The 16,214-nt window shown below is 49.6% G+C and overlaps 1 long non-coding RNA gene across 5 annotated transcripts in view; it reads right to left on the bottom strand.

Annotated features, from left to right (window-relative positions):
• The window catches only part of LOC149128681 (uncharacterized), a 127,454-nt gene that overhangs the window by 79,137 nt on the left and 32,103 nt on the right, over nt 1-16,214 (bottom strand). For 2 of the 5 annotated variants that reach the window (XR_016236212.1, XR_016236211.1), the window contains exon 2: nt 13,535-13,775. The exons of 1 other annotated variant lie outside the window; for it this stretch is intronic. This is a non-coding gene — a long non-coding RNA (uncharacterized LOC149128681). Of the gene's footprint in view, nt 1-3,347; nt 3,488-5,197; nt 5,324-13,534; nt 13,776-16,214 lie in introns of those variants that run through there. 2 more of the 5 variants (XR_016236215.1, XR_016236213.1) reach the window with 2 other exon arrangements.

Raw genomic sequence — 16,214 nt, 5'->3', positions numbered from 1 at the left:
TCCAGGCTCCCAGCTTTAGCCACTGTGGCCATTTGGGGAGTAAACCAGTGGACGGAAGATCTTTCCGTCTCTCCCTTTCTCTGTAATTCTGCCTTTCAAATAAATAAGTGAATCTTTCTAAAACACCTTAAAGACATAACCATACTAAAAATATGCTATGAAGTTATCTTCAGGCTATGTGTATAAGGTGAATACAAAACATAAATGGGCCGGCGCCACAGCTCAATAGGCTAATCTTCCACCTGCGGTGCTGGCACACCAGGTTCTAGTCCCCGTCAGGATGCTGGATTCTGTCCCGGTTGCCCCTCTTCCAGGCCAGCTCTCTGCTATGGCCCGGGAGTGCAGTGGAGGATGGCCCAAGTGCTTGGGCCCCGAACCCCCATGGGAGACCAGGAGAAGCACCTGGCTCCTGGCTTTGGATCAGCGTGATGTGCCGGCCGCAGCGCGCCGGCCAGGACGGCCATTGGAGGGTGAACCAATGGCAAAGGAAGACCTTTCTCTCTCTCTCTCTCTCTGTCCCTCTCTCTCACTGTCCACTCTGCCTGTCAAAAAGGAAAAAAAAATACATGAATTCTATGTTTAGACCCGGGTCTCAAAACCGAGATATCTTATTTCAGATATGCAAATATTCCAAAATTTTAAAAAATCCAAAATCCCAAGCATTACAAACAAGGGATACCCAACCTGTATCAGATACTGCAATCCAAGTAGAAAAGCAAGTACATAGAATCATTAATGGAAAAAAACTTTCTAAGGAAAATTACACAAAAGCTGAAAATGAACACAAAATCAAGTCAGAACTAACCTCATTCTACGCAACATAAAAGATCCTTAGATGAAAGTAATTTTGCATGTATTCTAGAAACGTGTACTATGCTGATCAGGTAAGCACAAACATACCCATTAATAGTTTGATAGACACTATCTTTGATAGCAGTACACGATAGGCAAAGAAACACCCAATAACAAACTCAAGACCAGACAATTAAAATAGCAGCCGTCACCCACAGGAGGAGGCGGTCCAAGGTTCTGTCAGAGGGACAGACAGGGGTATTTCAGCACTTCTTCAGCAACAGGGGCGCCCACTGCAGGGTCTAAACTGTTCTATTTAAAACTGCCTCACAGGTGGCCAAGGCAGGCCAGTGATGCCAAGCTCTCAGTCCCACAGGAGCAAGCAGATGACAATGGAATGAACCTGTTTGCAGCCCAGTGTATCCTTTGGAAGACCAAGGAGAAGCAGCAGCAGCCCTGACAGGTACCAAGCATGTGGGATTTACCAGGCAATATGGGCTAGACGCATCTAACACTCTAGATCACCTTAAGGATACACACCATTATTATCCCATTTTCGGGATTTTGAGAAAATTGAAGCGCAAAGAGGATAAATACATCGCCTAAAACAAAGGCAGGATTCAAACTCACTCTGGCTCCTTAGCCCAACCCTTGGCTACCACACTACAGTACACAGACAAGTACTACACATCACACATCTTGGACCTCCTCTTCCCTCTGCTAATGGAGGTAAACCTATTCTTTTATATATATATATATATCTTGACAGGCAGAGTGGACAGTGAGAGAGAGAGAGACAGAGAGAAAGGTCTTCCGTTTTGCCGTTGGTTCACCCTCCAATGGCCGCCGCGGCCAGTGTGCTGCAACCGGCTCACCGTGCTGATCCGATGGCAGGAGCCAGGTGCTTATCCTGGTCTCCCCTGGGGTGCAGGGCCCAAGCTCTTGGGCCATCCTCCACTGCACTCCCGAGCCTCAGCAGAGAGCTGGCCTGGAAGAGGGGCAACCGGGACAGAATCTGGCACCCCGACCGGGACTAGAACCCGGTATGCCAGCACTGCAAGGCAGAGGATTAGCCTAGTGAGCCGCGGTGCCGGCGTAAACCTATTCTTAAATAGCAGTTCAGCTCAGCTAGATTTTTCTAAAGAGAACGAATGACTCAAGCCAGTTGGAACAGCTTCTCCAAACCGCTACCACCAAAGTTTTCATTGCATTAATACACTCAGGTGTTTCTGCAATGTTCACCAGATACCATAGTAGTTTCAAGTCTGCCCCTTCATTTCCGAATTCAGAGTGCATCGGGGATGGCTCTATTGCAGACAGAATTTTGAGGGCGTTAAAAATGAACCTATAACTTCACCGTACAATCTGCCTCCCGAGAAGTGGAATGGGAAACTGAACAAGTCCTATAAGAACTCTGGCACACCCTGGGAAGGCAGTGATGACGGCTCAATCGGCTAGATTTCTACCACTCAAGTGCAAGACCTGGACGGAGCTGCCAGTTCCAGGTTTCAGTACTGCCCAGCTGAAGCTGTTAACCTGCATTTGAGTGAACCAGTAGATGAGAACTGTCTCTCAAAATACATCGGTAAAAACTTCAAATAAATAAAAGAAAAGAAAAACCACCTCTGCCTTTAGGGTGACAAATAAGGTATGGATAAGCCAGCACTATCTGACAGTCACTCTACATAGGAAATGCTTAAGGGTGGATCTTCCACGGTGCTGTGTAGTTTCAACATTGGGCACCTGTTTTTAAACTAGGTACCATGTAAAGCGCCTAAAATAAATCACTAGTTTGGCTTACAGAACTGAAAACATTCCACAACACAATCACAAAAATAACTTTCTGCGTTTTCAAAAAAAAAAAAAAAAAGAGAGAGAGAGACAGAGAATTTCTAAGAATAATTCCGAGGTTAACAAAGAAAGTACTGATGGTTTACAATAAGAAAAACTGAAAACGGGCGATCAAAAACACGACTGAGGTCCCTTCCAAGTACGAATTGTCGTGCACTGGAATCAAACGCTCCTACAATTTTGAACTCTTGAAGAACAAAAAAAAGGAGCGGGAGAAAAATAAAAAATAAAAAGCATGCATGCACACAGAATTAGTGCCGTATTGCAAAAGACAATGTCCGCGTCAGGCCCCGGAGCCAGCCGCAGTAACGAGAAGTGGGCTCAGCTGTCCAGACGCACAGGGACTGCGCCCAGCACCTCCCCGGGACAAGAACCCACACGACGCAGACCGTCCCGGGGCCCCCAGCAGCAGAGCCTCTGCGTTCGGGTTCCACCGCAGCTGCGAACCCGCAACCCCGGTCGGCGGCTGCGGCCAGACTTTGCACTGTCATCCAGGGCCGTGCGGCTGGGGCTCCCCGAGCCGGCGACAGAGGCGCCCACCTCGCCCGCCCAGCGGAGCGCCGCGTCTCGCAGGCCGGCCGGGGGCGCCGGGCAGGGCCAGCGCCTCAGGCCCCGCGCTGGGCCGCCCCCCGCCACCCCGCCAAGGGGAAACTCGCGTCACACACGACCTGTCAGGTGAGGGGCGGCGGCCGGGGGGCGCTCACCGGCTCCGGATGGGGGCGCTGGCTGGGGGCACCGCGCCGAGCGCGGCACCGGGCTGCTGGGCGCCGGGCGCTGGGCGGCTGCTCGCTGAGCGCACGGCGGATCTGTCGCCGCCCGGTGTGTCCATACAAACCCCGGTGGGCAGCGAGGCGAGGCGAGGCGAGGCGTCGGCGGCGGAACCTGCCCGCATCCCGGGCAACGCCAGCGCGGCGCCCATCCCACCTCATCTCTCTGCCGGCCGACTCGGAGGCGCGGGCGCGGCAATGGAACGGGCACTCTGAGCGGCCAACGGCCGCGACACGCACAGGTGGAGGCGCCCCGGGAGAACTGGCAGCGCGCATCTCCCCCCAACCCCGTGCCTTGTGTCTTGCAGCTGCGCATGCGCTTGGGCACCGTCCAACCGCCCGAACCGAACTGGACGGCGGTGCGGCGCCCCACGTTCTTGCCCTCCCCTCTCTGTGCGCCCCCAACAAGGGCTTCTCCCCACTCCCCGCCTTTTCCCAGAACTAGGACGACGCCCACCCGACCACCCCCAGTCACCCGGGGAGAAATCACTCTCCCACCACGTGATGCATCCAACTTGGGGCGGGGTCGCTGGGAGGGGGAAGTGGGGGGTCTCGTCGCTCCCTGCGGCCCGCCTGGTCTCCCCCCACGGCCCGGAGGAGACCCCGGAGAGGCTGGGCGGGACCTGGCGTTAGCACTGCCGAGCACCTTGGAGAAGCACGCAGTGGCACCGTGTGGCCCAGCCTCATTTTGGGGGTGTCGGGTGCTCTACGGCTGGCTGATCTGTTCTCTGTGTGCCCACGTGGACCACAAAGACGGCCCTGCGGCGCTGGCCGCTGCCCCCGGCACGGGGAACTGCTCCTGGGCAGCCAGTGCCATGTGCCAGGGGAGAGGGGGAATGAGTGACAGCGACTTCGTTTTGCTTTTGTGCTGCTGTCTTCGGTGGCCGCGGGGTGGGGTGGGGTGGGGGTGGGGAATACGCAGTCAATCCACTGCCGCCAGCTACAGGAGTTAAGCGGAGAGCCCTAGGTTTTTTCATGTGTTTTCTTGCCATTTGACTTAAACAGAATTACAGCAGGTTCACAGTGCAGTGCAGCGTGCCCCCTGCAGATGCACGAGAGACTGCTATTTTGTAAATCCATGGTTTCCCGCATCCTGAGCGCCCACAGGTAGGTTACCGTATTTAATTTTCAAACAACGGCCGCCCCCGAGCTACACAATCTGAAAAGGCAGTACCTGAGAACACCTAATTGAGAATATTGAACATTGTGCAAAAACTGAATATACGTGATCTACATGAGAAATGTATTTAAAGAACTGCTCCTAAACGAATCAGCCCGCAATAAGCATTATGTGTGTTGGGGGCTGGCACTGTGGCAACAGCAGGTTAAAGCCCCAGCCTGCAGCCCAGTTGGTCCACTTTCAGTCCAGCCCCTGCTAATGGCCTGGGAAAGCAGTGGAAGGCGGCCCACGTCCTTGGGCCCCTGCACCCACGTGGGAATCCTGGAAGAAGCTCCTGGCTTCTGATCAGCCCAGCTCCGGCTGCTACAGTCATTTGGGAAGGGAACCAGCAGATGGAAGACCTTTCTCTGTCTCTACCTCTCTCTCTGTAACTCTGTCTTCTCAAATAAATAAAATCTTAAAAAAAAAAATCATGTGTGAGTGTGTGTAGAATCTGAATTCTTCAGCAAAGCATTGTTAATGTGGTTTAACAGCTAGGACTCAGGCCCAGACTACCACACACAGCTAGGTAAATAGCAGACTTAGGTAGCTTTGAAATGATTGCAAATGCATAGTTTGCTGTGTGAGTGACATACCTTTTGCTGTGGCAAGAGTTGAGAGTACTCACCCTCCCCAGGACAATGTGACTTCACAGCTTCTGGGACACCACGTGTAGGAACGTGGCAGGAACAGTCTCTCCCAATGGGAATGATACGTTACCACTTCTCAGGTCCTCTATGTGAGCTGCTGACCACACCTACTGGAGTTCAAAATGCATGTAAATGCAAGAGTTTGGCACACGGAGGGTTCAGGTGGTGTCAGCCCACACCCTCTCACCTGCTTTTCCAAGCACCACTGGGCTCGGAGTTCATCTAAACCTTGCTAGCAACACACCCATCCAAAAGCGTCAGGGGACCTCCGTGAGTCTCCTCTGAGTTGGGTGACACATCTCCCAAGAACAATTCATGAAAGATACACCTCTTTCCTTAATGGGACATTATCTTCCACAAAGGCCTCCTTCTGTTCTAATTGAACTGTTACGCATTGGCATGTACTCACTATGTGAATTTTCTATCAAATATATGCCCCATAAGCTCTGTGATTAGTCTCCCATTTTTTTTTTAATAAGCTTTATTTGAGAGGCAGAGTTACAGACAGAGAGGGGGAGAGACAGAGAAAGAGATCTTCAATCCACATCTTTGCCCGTGCTTCAATCATGCCTGTCCAAGAAGGCACCATAAAATCACAAAGGACTGCGGTGGGCATTTAACCTACTGGTTAAGGCACTGATAAAGACAGCCACAACCCTCCTCGGAGTGTCTGGGTTTGAGATGAGGCTCTGCTGTGATCCCAGTTCCTGCTAATGTTCAGTCAAGGAGACAGCAGGTAATGGCTTAAGTATTCGGGTCTTGGCCACCACATGGGGGACCCAAGTGGCGTTTCAGCTCCCGTCTCTGGTCCTACCCCAGTCCCAGGTCTTGGAGCATTTGTGGAATGAACCAGCAGATGGGAGCTCTCTCCCTCACTCTCTAGATATTTCTCTCTCTCTCTCTCTCTCTCTCTCGTAAGTTTTTTTTTTCTTTAAGAGAAGATATGATCTTTCTTGCAGAAGGATAATAGGAAAATGGAGTGTTGGTTTGAGTTGATTTTTCACTCTATATCTTTAGATAGGAATACCACAGACCAGATTTTGATTCTAGATTTCAGGACAATCATCAATCAAATCAATGAAAGGGCTTATTTATTCTCTATATCATTCCTTTGGGGTGAAATCCAGACTTTAAAGAGTGCACAGCCATGATTCACTGAGTGGCAGACAAATTATTGTACTGCTATGTCAATGTAACTTGCTGGAAATACAACCCTTGGAACTTTCTTTTTTTAATATTTATTTATTCATTTGAAAGACAGAGTTACAGGGGGTAGGGGGAGAGAGAGAGAAAGAGAGATCTTCCATCCACTGGTTCACTCCCCAAACGGGCCCCAACTATCAGGGCTGGACCAGGCTAAAGCCAGGAGCCAAGAGGTTCATCTAAGTCTCCCACATGGGTGCAGAGGCCCAAGCACTTGGGCCATCTTCCGCTGCTTTCCCAAGCCACAGCAGAGAGCTGGACTTGAAGTGGAGCAGCCAGTACTCGAACTGGTGTCCATATGGGATGGCGGCACTGCGGGTGGCCGCTTTACCTGATATGCCCCACCGGGACCCTCTGATTTATAGTTGATCAAACAGAAACATAAAAACAACCTGGATATGCTGTTAATTATTGCTTGCAGGACTGGGTTCCTGTGGAATTTGACAGTACCTCTAGGTAAAAAAAGTTAGTATTCAGTTAAATTCTTAATGTCTATCAGAAAAGGAGAACTGCTCAGTGTATAGCAGGGGGCGGAGCTCCAGAATTTTGGGGACTACAGATGTTATGAAAGTACTGAAGAGGGAAAATGTCTTGGTTTTCCCTATACCATAAAGAAAGAGGATTTATAGATGAAAGAATTCCGACCACAGGCTGAGCCACCATAGCACACTGTAGGGTGTCCGTGGTTTCCACAGGTGACCATGGGGCTGCCTGGGAGCTGCACTCACTGCCACTGGCCAGCATCTGCAGAGGGGATACAGTGTATCACATACAGATCCCTATGTGGGGAAGGGTCAAGCCTCAAAATTCAAAATATGGACTCAATTCAGCCCTTACCACATTTGCACAACCAGAAAGTTGAAACATCCACCCATCTTAGCTCAGGTACCATCTGTGCACCAAAAGTAAGTGTGGGGAGCAGCCCGGACTGGACTGAGTTACCGGAATTAAGACTTATTCTATGCATCTGCTCTCCCACAATATGGCGCTGGGAGAGAAGTAAACAGCTTCCGCACAGCTGCCTCCAGTTCAACCAATAAACTGTAGGACCTGCTCCTGATTGGAGAGCAGCGTACTCGGCGTGTGGGCAGCCGAGTTGGGATTGGCGGAGGAGGACTATAAAGGAGGAGAGAGACGGCATGCACCGGGAACATCTAAGGGCAACATCTAAGGGACCACCTGTGCGGCCCCCGAGAAGAGCCGGCCGGCGGTGTGCCGCTCCCCTGCGGAAGTGGGGAATGTGGCCAGGGGGAACTGCCCTTCCACGGAGGTGGAAGGGATAGTAGCCAACCCGGGAAGAACCAGCAGCAAACCCGGGGAGGGCCGAGCAGACGAAAGAACAGTGCAGGGTTCAGTGTTGCTCCTCCACGAAGAGGGGGAGCGACATAATGGTGCCGTGACTCGGATATGAAGCCTAGGCAGGGCTTAGTGTCGTTCCTCCACGAAGAGGGGGAGCGACATAATGGTGCCGTGACTCGGATAGGAAACCTAGGACGGATGGGAAACTTAGGGGGGAAGAAACGGGAAGAACTGGGAAAATTTCGGAGAGAGAGACTAGCAAACAGCCTAGGGAAAAGCCGGACGAAAAAGGTGCCGGAAGAAGCTATTGAAAGCCTAGGCATAGACTCAGATACGGACTACGGACTACGGGGGGAAGCTGGGAGAAATCTCTAAGGTCGAAAGCGAAAGTGAAAGCTAGAACAAACAGACTCGGATGCGGACTGTGGGGAGAGGCCAGGAGAAATGAGGGAGGAGTATTGTTGGAGGAAAGCTTGGGGAAACATACCGGGTAGAGAAAAATGTTAGGGAAATTGAAGCCGCGGGGGGCAGGCCGAGGCGGAGACGAAAGCCATTTTGGGATTCTCAAGTTAGCCCGGGAATGGGGGGCGAAAAGTTGAAACCAGAAGCTGAAACGTAAGCCAGATTGGGATCCGTCTGATTAGCCCGGGGAGCAAAGGACGGGAAGCCAAACCGTGGGGCGGAGACGTAAGCTGGGTTGAATTCGCCAGGCTAGCCCGGGGAACTTAGATTGAATGCTAGTGGCGGACACGTAAGCTACGCTGTGTGACTCGCGGAGGCTGCCGTGCGCAGAGAGAGCGTGCGGGGCACAAGTAGATAGGGAACGGGGCTGGCGCGAGGCCGTGGTGCAGACGCGAAGGGCGTGGAGACCGTGGAGCGCGCGAAGCCAAGCCGCGCAAAGCCAGGAAGCCGTGCGGAGCCGTGAAGCTGCCGGCAGGGCGAGGCGCCGGGAAGCTGCAGGGATAAGAGAAACAGAAGTTTAGAAGTAAGATGAGAGAAATAGGAATGCTGGAAGATAGTAGTAAAATGGGAGAAATAGGAATGCCCGGAGATAGAGAAATAGAGAAATAGAAAGGCCTCCCCTCAACATGGCAATGAGAAAGCTTGGATTCGGTCTGCCAGATTAAGTGAGGCGATGAGCACCTGCAGCAGCTAGCAGCTTATGAGCTGCAGGTCACCGAAGATAGGCACGAACCAACACTAATAAGTCTCCCCCACAATACGGCAATGAGAAAGCTTGGATTCGGTCTGCCTGATTAAGGCGGTAAGCACCAGCAAGCGGCTCGACCAGAGTGTGAGCCGCAGGTCACCGAACACAGGCACGCATCAGCGCCTAAAAACCTCCTCACAACATGGCGAAGAGAGGACCCGGATTCGGTTTGCCTGATTGATAGGACTTGTAAGAACCTGTGGCAACTCTAGCAAGTAGAGCAGAGTGTGTGCCGCGGGACACCGAAGACAGGCGCGTATCAACGCCAAAAAATAAAAAGAAAGGGGGATCTGTGGGGAGCAGCCCGGACTGGACTGAGTTACCGGAATTAAGACTTATTCTATGCATCTGCTCTCCCACAATATGGCGCTGGGAGAGAAGTAAACAGCTTCCGCACAGCTGCCTCCAGTTCAACCAATAAACTATAGGACCTGCTCCTGATTGGAGAGCAGCGTACTCGGCGTGTGGGCAGCCGAGTTGGGATTGGCGGAGGAGGACTATAAAGGAGGAGAGAGACGGCATGCACCGGGAACATCTAAGGGACCACCTGTGCGGCCCCCGAGAAGAGCCGGCCGGCAGTGTGCCGCTCCCCTGCGGAAGTGGGGAATGTGGCCAGGGGGAACTGCCCTTCCACGGAGGTGGAAGGGATAGTAGCCAACCCGGGAAGAACCAGCAGCAAACCCGGGGAGGGCCGAGCAGACGAAAGAACAGCGCAGGGTCCTGTGTTGCTCCTCCACGAAGAGGGGGAGCGACAGTAAGAACAGCTGTCTTTAGATGGTAGAGAAATGGCTTTTGCTTTCTCCTTTTAGCTTCCCTAGTTTTGTAAGTTGTTATAAGGAACACAAGGCCACTGTTCTAATTAGGAGTGAAGCCATTGTAAAAGACAAAAAAAAAATCCCATTACTTGAGTCCAGCTCACCTGGCTGACTCATTTTCCAGTCTCCTTGTAACAAACAGAATATTTCCAGCCGCTCCATCTTGAGAGAGATCTGTCAGGGGCCGGTACTATAGTGCAGCAGATTAAAGTCCAGGTCTGCAACACTGGCATCCCATATAGGCGCCGGTTCAAACCCCGGCTGCTCCACTTCTGATCCAGCTCTCTGCTATGGCCTGGGAAAGCAGCAGAAGATGGCCCAAGTACTTGGGCCCCTGCACCCGTGTGGGAGAATCAGAAGAAGTTCCTGGCTCCTGGCTTGGGATCACTGTAGCTCCAGCCATTGCGGACAGCTGGGAAGTGAACCAGTGAATGGGAGACCTCTCTCTCTCTCTCTCTCTCTCTCTCTCTCTCTCTCTCTCTCTCTGCCTCTGCCTCTATATAACTCTGCCTTTCAACTAAATAAATGAATCTTTAGAGAGAGAGAGAGAGAGAGAGAGAGAGATCTGTCAGAGAGCATGGCCTGCTGATGACCCTGGCACAAATTCCTGAATAGCGATGCCTCACGGAGGGTTAATACGGTTAGCCATGACATTTGGCTTTTCAGTAGATGCATCCCAACTTTATCCTTTTCTGGAAAACTAATCATTGCTGGCTAAACTCACGAATGGCTGCCTTCCACCCTTCATAATAATCTGTTATTCAGCAGGAGTGTGCTTATATAGCAAATGAAATGTTCTAGTCTTCCACGAGTATCTTCAAACGTTATTGGGGTGTTTTGTTTTTAGCAGTGATATGTTTTCTCCAAGCAGAAGTTGGTTCTGTGAGCACAGACCTGAAGCAAAGAGGATCCAAGGCATACCAAACCCAGGCTCTGGGGAATGTCAGATGGCACTCCGTCAGTGGCACTGTGGCACACAGCTCTCTGAGGGTTGCCACTCCTGATGGATAGAATTACTCCACCTGCGACTGCACTAGACTGGTTCACTGAAAACAAGCCAACCCCAAATAAGCCCTGGTCTGCGATGACTGTCATCTTCTGTGCTATAAACAGCTCCCACAGTGGCCTGTTTCTGGCTACCCACAGAATTCAACAAGGGCTCGCAAAATCCTGAATATTTGTCAGTTCCCATGAACCTGTATCAGTGACTACAGCACAACTCATGGATTCTCACACTTGTGCTCCTCGCAAAACACAACCTGCCATTCCCTCTTTATGTGTTCAGACTTCTGAGTCCTAACACACTCATGGCATCTCAGGCTACAGCTTTCTTTGGGGCGTGTTCCTGTCTTGATAATATATCCAGATGGCAGTGTAGGGTTAATCTTATGAGTAAAAGTAAATTGAAAGTAGATCACTGTAAAAATTAAGACAGGGGATAGGACAGGAAGGAGGAGAAAGGGTGGGGTCATGGGAGGGAGGGAGGGTAGGGTGGGAAGTATCACTATGTTCCTAGTTCTGTGTACATGAAATACATAAAATTTGTGTACATTAAATAAACTTAAAAAAAAAACAAATAGAAGAAAGATGCTCCAAGGCTCTAATTACAAAACAATTTCAAAGGAAAGGAACTGCTGGTTGCCCTGGTTTGATTAGAATGCATTGTATACATGTGTTCAAATGTCCCACTGTAGCCCATATATAGTGTGGTGGACACACCAAATGATCATGACAGTTGATACAAAAAGTTACCATAGTGGAAGTCCATGTGAAACACAGAGGAAGTACACAGTAGCCCTAAAAAGCGGGAACAAGCCCAGTGTCCAACAGCAGGTGAATAGCTTAATGATCAGTATTCCATTCAGACCAAAAGTGAACTATTGAACCACACAGCAGCATAGAGAAACTTCAAAACTGTTAACACAAAGCAAAGGAAGCCAGAGACAAGAGAGCAGCTATTGTTTGAGCCTGTCTCTAGAAAATTCTGGGAAACACCAGTCTAATCTATAGTGAGAGAAGGCAGGTCAGGGATTGCTGAGGGCTGGGATAGAGGTGGAGTGATTAACTGGAAAGAGCAGGACGGGTCTTTCTGAGTAAGGGGAGTTCTCTAAACATTGATTATGGTGGGGAATATGCACCTGTATACATGGGAAAACTCACTGAACTGTACAGTGCAAGGAGCACACTCCACCGTGTGTAAATTGTATCTTATTAAGGCTGAATTTTGAAATAATCACTGGTAAAGAAGAGGAGTGACTGATGTCCCCAGGGGTGGTTAGGAAGGTTAGACCATGGAGGGCTGTGACTGAGGACAAGAGGAGAGAGACGCAAATGCGAAATGGATTGGAGAGCTCTGCAAACAAAGAACACAACGTGCAGAAAGGACCCGCAGGTTGCCATGGGAAGCACTGGGAAAGGATCGTGGGCTCTACATGGAGTGAATAGGGAGAAATCCAGGGCCAGTGTGTGGCCAAGGTAAGCCAAGCCCTCTCTCTGAGCCTTGGTTCTCTCTTCTGTAAAACTGAAAGATTGGAAAATAAGCAGACAGAGGCACTGGACTGAATAATCTCTAAGACAATATTTTCAAACAGATGGGCCACAAACTAATTTTTATTGATTGATTTTATTTGAAAAGCAGAAAGGAGAGTCAGTCAGAGACAGAGAGAGAGAGAGACTGAGATCTCCCATTTGCTTGGGGCTGGGCCAGGCCAAAGCCAGGATCCTAGCTCTCAATCCCAGTTCCCCATGCCCATGGTAAGGACCCAAGTACTTGAACCGTTACCTGATGCCTGCCAGGGTGCACATTAATAGGAAGCTAGAATGGAAAACAGAGGCAAAACTCAAACCTAGGCCCTTCAGTATGGGCTGGGGGCATCCTCACGACTGTGGCCAAGTGCCCACAATGATCAGAGCTGGGCTGAGGTTGAAGCCAGGAACTCAATCCAGATCCCCCACGTGGGTGGCAGGAACCCAATTATTTGAACCATCACTTGCTGCCTCCCAGGGTGTGCACTTGTAGGAAACTGGAGCCAGGAGCTAGAGGCAAGGATTGCACCCAGGTACTCTAATGTGGGATATGAGTGTTCTAGCCGCTAGGCCAAAAACACCTGCTCTGCTTTGTCAGTCTTATACTAACCACTTATGTATACCTGTCGCATCCACTGCGAGAGGCCTCTAAAGGCCTCTCAAACAATCACAATTTGTTTTCCAACACTGAGGAAATTGTTTTGGATATAGTATGCATTCGGTGCACATTTGTAGAATTTAATGTAATTTAGAAATAGCAGTTTGGAACAGTTCCTCCTTTTTTTTTTAAAGATTTATTTATTTGAAAGTCAGAGTTACACAGAGAGAAGGAGAGGCAGAGAGAGAGAGAGAGAGAGAGAGAGAGAGAGAGAGAGGTCTTCCATCTGCTGGTTCACTCCCCAGTTGGCCACAATGGCAAGAGCTGCACCAATCTGAAACCAGGAGCCAGGAGCTTCCTTGGGGTCTCCCATTTGGGTGCAGAGGCCCAAGGACTTGGGCCATCTTCTACTGCTTTCCCAGGCCATATCAGAGAACTGGATTGGAAGTAGAGCAGCTGGGACTCGAACCGGTGCCCATATGGGATGCCGGCACTGCAGAAGATGGCTTTACCTGCTTCGCCACAGCACCAGCCCCACAGTTCCACCTCTTAAAAAGTTTGCAGTGCATGGAGGCAGGGGCAAGGAAAATCAATTATAATAATTACATATTACATCCGTTTACAGGAGAAACAATAACAGGAAAGCAACCGTAAGAACGCTTACTGAGAGAAAAGTGCATCCTTCCGTCTGCATCTTTCAGAGCCGCCCCCTGTGGGCTTGAAATGGACTTGACTAGTTTTTCCTATTGGATAATTCGCTCTCCTTTCAAGCCCATGCTCCTTCCGGTGCTGTCTGCATGGCTGGCTCCCGTGCGGCGCTCAGATCTCAGCTCAGCCTCAGCTGGATCTGAGTCTCCTGAGCAGGGACTGATGCAGGACTCAGGAACAGACTTCTGGAAGCAGAGCTGCAGACACAGGGCAGAGCAATTCTCTTTATATACAGAAGATCAATTCAGTATATATTAAGTCAAGATTTCAACACTTTGCACCCACACAGAACAGAAAGTGTAAAATACTGTTTGAGTACTAGTTATAGCAGTAATTCACATTGTTTAACACATTAAGGACTCTAGCTCGTGTAGCCAATTTCTGCAAAGTTCAGCAGCCACTCCAGGCCTAGGCTTGTGTGGGCAGCCCGTTTTCTCGCACCTGTCTGTAATTGTAACCCATGCTCTAAATATGCCCTTGAAAATCAAAGAAATTGTAATTTTAAAAAATGGACAACAGACTTTTCATTGTAAGAAGAAAGAATCATTGTGTGATATGAAATAATAAAAGTCTGGCCGGCGCTGCGGCTCACTAGGCTAATTCTCCAACTTGCGGCGCCAGCACACCGGGTTCTAGTCCCAGTTGGGGCGCCAGATTCTGTCCCGGTGCCCCTCTTCCAGGCCAGCTCTCTGCTGTGGCCCGGGAGTGCAGTGGAGGATGGCCCAAGTGCTTGGGCCCTGCACCCCATGGGAGACCAGGAGAAGCACCTGGCTCCTGCCTTCGGATCAGCGCGGTGCGCCGGCCACAGCGGCCATTGGAGGGTGAAACAACGGCAAAAGGAAGACCTTTCTCTCTGTCTCTCTCTCTCACTGTCCCCTCTGCCTGTCAAAATAAATAAATAAATAAATAAATAAATAAATAAATAAATAAATCTGGTGCTTGAAAGCCAGAGCCATGCCATAAGCCTTGCTGTGAGTGTGTCTCTCATTTCTTTGAGCACCAACACCTTTCACACCTTGGGGCCCCTGGACTGGCTGGAGCTGGTCTCCGGCAAAGGACAGAGATCCTACATGGGAAGTAAGTGTTGTTGACTTTAACAATTGACACTCTTGTTTATGGCATCAGTAATCACCCTAGGCTCTTGTCGTGAGTTACCAAGGCTATGGGAGCCTTTTGACTGAGCCAACTCCGATCTTTGCGGTGACTCTTCCTCGTCACTGCCAGAGAATTAGGCAGGCTGCCTGCAGCTTGCCTTGGCCAAGGAGGGGAAGTGCGTCACCCGCCACTCAGCCTTCCTGAACCCCAGGGGACAATCAGACTTGGTGGGGAGCCCAGTCCAAGCAGGATCTCACTTTATTGTAAAAGCGAGGTGTTTATATAGCTTCGATACAGAGCTACAGAGCGGGTGCGGGCAAGGGGTGGGTGATGTGATGTAAAAGGGTCTTAGCCACTCCTATTATACCATATAAGGCAAAAGACCCTGGGGCTGGGTCATTTACCACAGGGATTTGAAACTTAAAGACAGGTTTTCAAATTCGAGGCAGGCTCAGGAAGTTTCCTCTAGGCCTCTCGGGACTCAGCCTCCCCCACAGATCTTATTTAGACAAGGTCATAGTCAAAGTGGAGGTTCTCTCCTCCCTTCAGAGAAAAGTACCTCCTTTTTTGATGGCCTGTTCTTTCCACTGGGATCTCACTCACAGAGATCTTTCATTTAGGTTTTGTTTTTGTGGTTTTGGTGGTTTTTTGTTTGTTTCTTTGTTTTTGTTTGTGTTTTTGTTTTGTTTTGTTTTGTTTTGCCAGAGTGTCTTGGCTTTCCATGCCTAAAATACTCTCAGGGGCTCTTCAGCCAGATCCGAATGCCTTAAGGGCTGATTCTGAGGCCAGAGTGCTGTTTAGGACATCTGCCATTCTATGAGTCTGCTGTGTATTCCACTTCCCATGTTGGATCATTTTTCTCCTTTTTAATTCTATCAGTTAGTATTAGCAGACACTATGATCAATTGTGCACTGAAACTAATCACTTTGATTAGTGAGATGGTGTTGGTACATGCCAACTTGATGGGATTGAATTGGAATCCCATGGAATGTTTCTAACTCTACCATTTGGGGCAAGTCCGATTGAGCATGTCCCAAACTGTACCTCTCCTCCCTCTCTTATTCTCACTCTTATATTTAACAGAGATCACTTTTCAGTTAAATTTAAACACCTAAGAATAATTGTGTGTTAATTACAGAGTTCAACCAATAGTATTAAGTAGAACCAAAAAAAACTACTAAAAGGGATAAAGTATTAAGTTGTTCATTGACAGTCAGGACAAGGGCTGATCAAATCACTGTTTCTCATAGTGTCCATTTCACTTCAACAGGTTTCCTTTTCGGTACTCAGTTAATTGTCACCAATCAGGGAGAACATATGATATTTATCCCTTTGGGACTGGCTTATTTCACTCAGCATGATGTGTTCCAGATTCCTCCATTTTGTTGCAAATGACCGGATTTCATTGTTTTTGACTGCTGTATAGTATTCTATAGAGTACATATCTCATAATTTCTTTATCCAATCTACTGTTGATGGGCATTTAGGTTGCTTCCAGGTCTTAGCTATTGTGAATTGAGCTGCAGTAAACATTAAGGTT

This window comes from Oryctolagus cuniculus, chromosome 1 (assembly GCF_051225735.1).
Source record: "Oryctolagus cuniculus isolate XC-2025 breed Fujian yellow rabbit chromosome 1, ASM5122573v1, whole genome shotgun sequence".
In the NCBI taxonomy this organism is placed as follows: domain Eukaryota; kingdom Metazoa; phylum Chordata; class Mammalia; order Lagomorpha; family Leporidae; genus Oryctolagus; species Oryctolagus cuniculus.
The sequence above is the reverse complement of the archived record's forward strand: the minus strand, read 5'-3'. Positions and strand labels throughout refer to the sequence as shown.